This window comes from Berghia stephanieae, chromosome 10 (genome assembly GCF_034508935.2).
Source record: "Berghia stephanieae isolate SIO BIC M18660-M18661 chromosome 10, UCSD_Bste_1.3, whole genome shotgun sequence".
Classification (NCBI taxonomy): domain Eukaryota; kingdom Metazoa; phylum Mollusca; class Gastropoda; order Nudibranchia; family Aeolidiidae; genus Berghia; species Berghia stephanieae.
In genome coordinates this window covers 28,803,050-28,813,049 of record NC_088369.1, presented here as the reverse complement: position 1 = coordinate 28,813,049, position 10,000 = coordinate 28,803,050, and the positions used below count along the sequence as shown (strand labels likewise).

Below are 10,000 nucleotides of genomic sequence, written 5' to 3'. Positions count from 1 at the left end.
TATTATTGTTATCTGGCTGGCGAATGTAATGACTTTTTAAAAATCTATGCGCAAAGTATCAACAGGATGTGTTGTGGTGAACATTCTGTGCTTTTGTATCTTATTGATGGTATGGGTTTAAGTAAAATACCCATCGTTTATGCCCGTCAGATCACTCGTCACAACACACAAAATCATGTGTAACCTTAAAAGTAATAGTCTGATAGAGAAAAATTTGTGGAAAATAATCACCAAACTGGCGGTCTACAACAATAATAAAGAGCAGAATAACGTAATCTTCAATCATTTTATATCTATAGATCAAGTACTCCTTCTTTCATTATATTATCTTGTTCTTTAGTTGAATTAATGATTTGAAAGCAATTGATTACTAACTGTTCAAAAATTACTTCTATTTTGATATTGTTTGATCTTTACAAGAAAGACTCTCCATTTCTGGTAATGTTCTTTCATGCTACCTCTAATTTTTGTCAAAAATCTTATTGTTAACATTCATTCTTGTAGTAATTCATTAATGATAATCAAAACAAGCATAAGGTATTGACTAGATTATTATGAAGTTTCAAACCATACTAGTAAGGTTCAAGTAGTCATACTTCTTGCTGAATATCTCATGTATTTAGCCTCAAATAGTTTTGTCTTTAAAAAACAATGCCTATTAACCCCCAAAACTCATCAAACAGCATCTATGTTGTCGTATCTTACATAATTATGAGGGGGGATAAAAATCTGAAGCCTTTTGTGTAGTAGGAAGTCTAGGAAATCTACAAAGCAATGGCCTCTTACATTAGAGGCTGAAATCCTGGCCTGCATGTCCTGATAGTAGTAGTCCTTGCTATAGATGTAAAACAAATCGTAAAAACTAAGGCAATTCACGAAATTTGACTTTCAAGAACCGAGAGAAAAAAAAACATTTAAAAAAAGCAATCCAACATGTACATACCTTTAGCCCCCCCCCCCCCCCCCCCCCCCCCCCCCCCACACACACACACACACACACACAGGGTGTGTCTTTTTTACGAAACCCGCCGAAACCCGCCGAAACCCTGCGAAACCCGCCGAAACCCGACGAATCCCGACAAAGTTATGGGAAGTAGGTGGCTATGGGGAGTGAACCTAGAACTCAGGGAAGTGTACACCATTGGGGAGTGAACCTGGGACTGGGTTTCGGCGGGTTTCGTAAAAAAGAACCAGTGCTTTTTTACGAAACCCGCCGAAACCCGACAATATCCAGCAAAGTTATGGGAAGTAGACAACTGTGGGGAGTGAACCCGAGACTCAGGGAAGTGTACACCAGTCGGGAGTGAACCTGAGACTAAGGTTATCGGCCGGTTTCGGCGGGTTTCGTAAAAAAGAATTAGTGCTTTATTACGAAACCCGCCGAAACCCGACAATATCCGGCAAAGTTATGGGAGTTTGGCAACAGTGGGGGTGATCCTGGGAGTCAGGGAATTGCACACCAGTGGGGAGTTAACCTGGGACTGTGTAAAAAGGATATCAGTGGGAAATAAACCTGGGACTAAAGGGAGATGGATACCATTGAAAGTTGAAGCCGGATATGGGAGTTGAGTACCAGAGGAGAATGAACCTGACACTATAGAAGGTGGGCGCCAGTGGGAGTGAACCTGGGACTCAGGGAATTTCACACCAGTGGGGAGTTAACCTGGACTGTGTAAAAAGGATATCAGTGGAAATAAACCTGGGACTAAAGGGAGATGGATAATATTGAAAGTTGAAGCCGGATATGAGAGTTTGGTACCAGAGGAGAATGAACCTGACACTATAGGAGGTGGGCGCCAGTGGGGAGTGAACCTGGGACTATGTAAACAGGATATCAGTGGGAAATAAACCTGGGACTAAAGGGAGGTGGATACCATTGGGAGTTGAAGCCGGATTTGGGAGTTGGGTACAGGAGGAGAGAGAAACCTGACACTATAGGAGTGGGCGCCAGTGGGGAGTGAACCTGGGACTATGTAAACAGGATATCAGTGGGAAATAAACCTGGGACTAAAGGGAGATGAATACCATTGAAAGTTGAAGCCGGATATGAGAGTTTGGTACCAGAGGAGAATGAACCTGACACTATAGGAGGTGGGCGCCAGTGGGGAGTGAACCTGGGACTATGTAAACAGGATATCAGTGGGAAATAAACCTGGGACTAAAGGGAGATGAATACCATTGAAAGTTGAAGCCGGATATGAGAGTTTGGTACCAGAGGAGAATGAACCTGACACTATAGGAGGTGGGCGCCAGTGGGGAGTGAACCGTGGGACTATGTAAACAGGATATCAGTGGGAAATAAACCTGGGACTAAAGGGAGGTGGATACCATTGGGAGTTGAAGCCGGATTTGGGAGTTGGGTACCAGAGGAGAGAGAAACCTGACACTATAGGAGGTGGGCGCCAGTGGGGAGTGAACCTGGGACTATGTAAACAGGATATCAGTGGGAAATAAACCTTGGACTAAAGGGACATGGATACCATTGAAAGTTGAAACCGGATATGAAAGTTTGGTACCAGAGGAGAATGAACCTGACACAATAGGAGGTGGGCGCCAGTGGAGAGTGAACCTGGGACTCGGGGAATTGCACACCAGTGGGGAGTTAACCTGGGAATATGTATAAAGGATATCAGTAGGAAATAAATCTGGGACTAAAGGGAGATGGATACCATTGGGAGTTGAAGCCGGATTTATTTCCCACTGATATCCTTTTTTAGATATTCACAGGTTAACTCCCCACTGGTGTGCAATTCCCTGACTCCCAGGTTCACTCCACACTGGCGCCCACCTCCTATAGTGTCAGGTTCATTCTCCTCTGGTACTCAACTCCCATATCCAGCTTCAACTTTCAATGGTGTCCATCTCCCTTTAGTCCCAGGTTTATTTCCCACTGATATCCTTTTTACATAGTCCCAGGTTCACTCCCCACTGGCGCCCACCTCCTATAGTGTCAGGTTTCTCTCTCCTCTGGTACCCAACTCCCGAATCCGGCTTCAATTTCCAATGGTATCCTTTTCCCTTTAGTCCCAGATTTATTTCCTACTGATATCCTTTTTACATAGTCCCAGGTTCACTCCCCACTGGCGCCCACCCCCTATAGTGTCAGGTTCATTCTCCTCTGGTACCAAGCTCTCATATCCGGCTTCAACTTTCAATGGTATCCATCTCCCTTTAGTCCCAGGTTTATTTCCCACTGATATCCTTTTTACAGTCCCAGGTTCACTCCCCACTGGCGCCCACCTCCTATAGTGTCAGGTTTCTCTCTCCTCTGGTACCCAACTCCCGAATCCGGCTTCAACTCCCAATGGTATCCATCTCCCTTTAGTCCTAGATTTATTTCCTACTGATCTCCTTTTTACATAGTCCCAGGTTCACTCCCCACTGGCGCCAACCCCCTATAGTATCAGGTTCATTCTCCTCTGGTACCAAGCTCTCATATCCGGCTTCAACTTTCAATGGTATCCATCTCCCTTTAGTCCCAGGTTTATTTCCCACTGATATCCTGTTTACATAGTCCCAGGTTCACTCCCCACTGGCGCCCACCCCCTATAGTGTCAGTTTCATTCTCCTCTGGTACCAAGCTCTCATATCCGGCTTCAACTTCCAATGGTATCCATCTCCCTTTAGTCCCAGGTTTATTTCCCACTGATATCCTTTTTACATAGTTCCAGGTTCACTCCCCACTGGCGCCCACCTCCTATAGTGTCAGGTTTCTCTCTCCTCTGGTACCCAACTCCCAAATCCGGCTTCAACTCCCAATGGTATCCATCTCCCTTTAGTCCAAGATTTATTTCCTACTGATCTCCTTTTTACATAGTCCCAGGTTCACTCCCCACTGGCGCCCACCCCCTATAGTGTCAGGTTCATTCTCCTCTGGTACCAAGCTCTCATATCCGGCTTCAACTTTCAATGGTATCCATCTTCCTTTAGTCCCAGGTTTATTTCCCACTGATATCCTTTTTACATATTCCCAGGTTAAATCCCCACTGGTGTGCAATTCCCTGAATCCCAGGTTCACTCCCTACTGGCGCCCACCTTCTATAGTGTCAGGTTCATTCTCCTCTGGTACCCAACTCCTATAGTTCGGCTCGGATACCCACAGTCCAAGGTTAACTCCCAATTGGTGTGCACTTCCCTGAGTCACAGGTTCAATCCACACTGGCGCCCATCTCCTATAGTGTCAGGTTCATTCTCCTCTGGTACTCAACTCCCATATCCGGCTTCAACTTTCAATGGTATCCATCTCCCTTTAGTCCCAGGTTTATTTCCCACAGATATCCTTTTTACACAGTCCCAGGTTAACTCCCCACTGGTGTGAAATTCCCTGAGTCCCAGGTTCACTCCCCACTGGCGCCCACCTTCTATAGTGTCAGGTTCATTCTCCTCTGGTACTCAACTCCCATATCCGGCTTCAACTTTCAATGGTATCCATCTCCCTTTAGTCCCAGGTTTATTTCCCACTGATATCCTTTTTACACAGTCCCAGGTTAACTCCCCACTGGTGTGCAATTCCCTGACTCCCAGGATCACCCCCCACTGTTGCCAAACTCCCATAACTTTGCCGGATATTGTCGGGTTTCGGCGGGTTTCGTAATAAAGCACTAATTCTTTTTTACGAAACCCGCCGAAACCGGCCGATAACCTTAGTCTCAGGTTCACTCCCGACTGGTGTACACTTCCCTGAGTCTCGGGTTCACTCCCCACAGTTGTCTACTTCCCATAACTTTGCTGGATATTGTCGGGTTTCGCCGGGTTTCGTAAAAAAGCACTGGTTCTTTTTTACGAAACCCGCCGAAACCCAGTCCCAGGTTCACTCCCCAATGGTGTACACTTCCCTGAGTTCTGGGTTCACTCCCCAGTGCCACCTACTTCCCATAACTTTGTCGGGATTCGGCGGATTTCGTCGGGTTTCGGCGGGTTTCGGCGGGTTTCGCAGGGTTTCGTAAAAAAGACACACCCCCCCCCCCCCCCCCCCACACACACACACACGCGCGCGCGCACACACACCAAACACAAACACATGTACACACACACAACCACATGTACAAACACACACACACACACACACTTAGAGAATCCTGTCAATCAAGCTAAACCACAAAATAAAGTCCTCTTCTTATTTATTTTTTAAAAGAGAATCGGAAAGGGAAAGGGGTGGGATTCGGATGGTACTCGTAACTGAGACCTTGAGAAAGTAATCAGGTACCAAATACCGATACTGAATGGACTTGATGAGCGGATCGATAGGCGCGTGGTTTGATTTGTTGAATAGTACCCCCACTCCTGCAGCGCTTTGTGACCCTGAGCAAATCATATTCTCTAGGTAACTTTGCGGCACTGCATTGTGGCTGACGTTTGGATTATTCCAGTCAACCTTGTAATAGAGAGTAAATAATAATTTACCCTTCAGGTGAAAAAATAAGAAATTCTTTTTCAACATATTCATATAACGAAATTAAAATTGGAAAAAGATCTCGTAGTGCCAATGTACAATTGTGGTAAATGGGCGTTAACAAGTAAAGAAGAACAGACACACGATACATTCCATAAACACCAACAAAGAACAGTGTTGGAATTTGTTATCAAATCAAAATGACAAATTTAACTCTTCCCTATATAAAAATGCAATGAAACGCCAAAAGTCATTCCAATCCCACACGTCAGATGGAATTAATCCGGGCACCAATTAAGAAGAGACACCCAGATCCCTTTATATAGAACTAGTTACTTTGATATCAGCAACACCCTGAAAACCACCAAGACGAAGACCCTTATAACGTCCAGCTATTCAACTATTATGAATATGACCCGCCGCTTCGATCTAGTACAATGTCAGTGTGGTCAGATGGTGTCAATTGAATTTAAGGATAACATGATAAGAATTACACAATTTGAATTGTTAAATGCAGAAGTAAACTTCATTCACGCTTCCCACTAAAAAATTTCGATTCAACTCAAATGTAAAAATCAGGTTGTCCATCAAAGTACTTACTTCCTTACTTCCGGTGCCATGTCTTAGAGAGACGATTACAAGATTTGGATGAAACAACGTTGTTGGAGTAAGTAACAAAAACGAGGTGAGAATAAATAAATAATTCACTCCAAGAAACTGTCGAGCACTCAACGTGGTCCCAGCTAACTCCCGTCAAAGGATTATATATAATATATATATATATATATATATATATATATATATATATATATATATATATATATATATGAGTGTTGGTGGGTACTCGTAGGTGAGAAAGTGCTCGATAATGATGGTTAGAGCTAATATAGAATGCAAATTATATATATATATATATATATATATATATATATATATATATATATATATATATATATAGTCTGTTTTGATTTTGATCTGTTTTGATGTGACGTACCACTTGATTAGGGCCGTGTGTTATAAATTCAGAGTTGAAGAAGCAGCATATTAACACAACAAACATTCGAAAATGACCTTTAAAAATATTATGACAGACATCATTCAAGACCGAGAACAACTGACTCTTGGAGCTGAATAAATTTAAAGAGCTACCGAGGCTGCCAAAATCTTGGACCAGGAGTGCAATAGGAAATAGGACAGAAAGATGTAACGGAATATATAAATAATTATTATTAATCACAGGAATTTTGAAATCGGATATATATGCCAATAATTAGTACCAATATTTTGAGAGCGTGCGGTCTTGAGATAAGTGATAGGCGAGCTGTGTTTGTAAACCGCTCTCAGGTGACCAGTGGCTTTTTACGTGTAAATCTAATCTATTATTAATCAGTGGAACTTTTGGATGAGACATCGTATAAGCGTTTTGTCGTCATTTTATTTCATTTCTTTTTCTTTTGGGAGGAGTCAATCTTACAGTGATTGACTTTGTGGATATGATGGAGATCTGGCGTCGATTGATTTGAGACAGACCAGTGCCTGATAGAAATCCTGCGATCATTGATCACCGATACTGTTGGATTCACATTATATGTACCTCTTGAGGGAGGCATCGTATTACGCCGGGATGGAACAAACACTGTCATGCCAACTCGTGAAAATGGAGTTGAAAATATTGCCTTCTTTGAGGGAAGTTAGTTTAGTCTCTCAGATTTCAAATAACTAAAAGTCCCTAACATCATATTTGTCATTTAGAATTCTAAACTCTGTGTCATCATCTAATAATAGCATATTGACTATTGATACATTTATAATTTTCAATTGGTTGCGAAAAAAAAGACGCCTGTTGGGAATCTTGTAATATAAATCTATGGTCAACGCTTCGGGAGATCTTGGAAATGTGCAGCAAATCGTCTCCAAAAATACATTTTCGACTCTGTGCAACAGCTGGAACAAACAATAATAGATTACAACACGGTATGTCACTGAGTCATCAGATTGTGGAATTCGTTAGCATTTCTCAAAGGCAGGCCCACGGATACAAGTTACATATAACGGGAGTATAAGACTACATTGTACAGGAGTGTGAATAATGTAATCGATACTTTGCCCATTTCAATGGTAATCACTGTTGTTTTAGTTTTATGCATACATACTTATATGCACAATCACGATAAAACTCCAGGCGCGAGAGAGGTGGAGAGAGAATGAGAGAGATAGAGAGAGAGAGAGAGAGAGAAAGAGAAAGAGAGAGAGAGAGAGAGAGAGAGAGAGAGAGAGAGAGAGAGACGGTGTGTGTGAGAGAGAGAGAGAGAGAGAGAGAGAGAGAGAGAGAGAGAGAGAGAGAGACTGTTGAGAGATAGTAAATTGGGTGCAACTAATTACCAAAAGCAGCAGCTATTTTAAATAATGTCACGTGGTCATCGAATTTAATAGCTTCCTTCATGTATAAACCATGAGAAGCTGCTGATCTCTGATCAACAAGCATTTGTGTGCGTATATATGTATGTACGTGCTTGACTACATGTATGTCTGTGTATGTGTGGGTAAGTGTTTTCACAGTTGTGAGTAGCGATTAACTTCAGATATATGATATGTCATCGTATCATAGCAACTCAAACACAAACATCAATGGGATTGTGGTGGAAATGGTGATGATGAAGACGATGATGATGATGATGATGATGATGATGATGGTGATGATGATGGTGATGGTAGCTGTGGTGATGTTAATAATGATAATAATAATAATAATAATAATAATAATAATAATAATAATAATAATAATAATAATAAGAAGAAGAAGAAGAAGAAGAAGAAGAAGAAGAAGAAGAAGAAGAAGAAGAAGAAGAAGAAGAAGAAGAAGAAGAAGAAGAAGAAGAAGAAGAATATATTTCTATAGCGCCTAAGCATCCAATTAAAAGTGCCCTGCAGCGCTTCACAATGAACTCAAACACACAACCACCCACACATTAACACACACAAACACACACACACACAGGCTCACGCATATGTATATTTTTTTATAACATCAACTAGTAAAAAGCCCGCAATTTCGCGGGGAAAGAACTATTTTCATTCGATATTGCCTGAATCATTTTCTTGATTAGCTTGATTACGATTAGATGCACACTTTAATCGATGTGCTTTTCGTCGCTGCCATGCTTTATTCGGCATGATTTTAGTTTATCAGTCAGTAAATATCAATATCAATAAGTCACAAGTCTTTACCACGCTTGACTTGGGAGGCCTTACGAAAGCTCCTACAAAGGGAAACAACTTAAATAATATTCCCTCAACTAACCCCAAGAAAAAGTAAAACCTAGACTACCTTTAACTAACCCTAATAGGAAAATAAACACCCTAGCATTATGACTAACCCTAATAGAAAAAAAAAAACACTCGGACTGCTTTGCACTACCTTTCAATACTTCACAAATTAAAATGGCGGCCGAGAATCAAAACAATGGTCAAATTAGGAAATTTTAAACTTTCACAAATCTATCAAGGTTTGTTCTAGAGTTTTTAAAATGCTTCTTTATGATGACAAATTGAATAAATAAACGCCTGACAAAAGATCTACGGTGAAAATACAAATCAAAAGAATACTTGGGATGTAGGAGCTTTCGGAATGTCTCCCTCCTAGCACCTTTACTAAGACTTATGACTAACACTAATAGAAAAAAAATCCTCACAAATCTATATGATGACAAATTGAATAAATAAATGCCTGACAAAAGATCAACGGTGAAAATACAAATTGAAAGAATACTGGGGATGTAGGAGCTTTCAGAATGTCTCCCCTTTACCTAACTTATGTGAGGTCAAATGAAAATCTGAAGCAGACGCGAAAAATATCAAGTTTGTTCGGGCTAGAAGCTATACAGATACAATTGACAGTTTGCCGACAACGTTTAATTAAATATTTCCCAGGACAATAATTATCACATCGATGGTATTAAAACGACCGCAATATCAGCAGTAATATTAGTTGACGTTGTTAATCGGTGAAACTTGTTTAAAATTTGTGTAAATCCGAATACCTTCATGTGATCAAGTGAATAATATCACTATGAATGCCACGATTTGCTGAAAAATGCCAACACACACACACACACACACACATGTATACACCACACAACAAACATACACGCAATTAGAACATACTACTACATAACAACACTGATCACCGCTATCTCAACAACACAACGGAAGTAATAATAATACTTGATGTCATAAATAGATGACGCAAACTGACAACTTTTTACAGTGACGAAATTGTTTGATTTTGAGAGTGTTAGTGTCGTCGGTACGTATTTTATGATATCTGTGTAACTCAACGAACTTTCAAACTGACTTAAAATTATAAAAGGAAATCAAGTTATCTGTTTATCTATCTGTAAAAAATACATTTCTAATTTTCAAATCTTTCAGTAGAGTTGTGCGCCGTATCATTTTTTATTGACTCAAATAAGCACAATGTTCTCCACAATGCTATATTTTTTAAAGAAAGGATTATAAAATGCCCTGTAAAATAATGCAGTCTTAAGGTACTTAAGATGATGATGCTGATGATGACGATGATGATGACGATGATGATGATGATGATGA

The 10,000-nt window shown here is 40.8% G+C and overlaps 1 protein-coding gene across 7 annotated transcripts in view; it reads right to left on the bottom strand.

The window, feature by feature from the left end:
* Positions 1–10,000, bottom strand: part of LOC144980936 (guanine nucleotide exchange factor DBS-like) — a 107,523-nt gene that overhangs the window by 78,096 nt on the left and 19,427 nt on the right. The window lies entirely within an intron of this gene.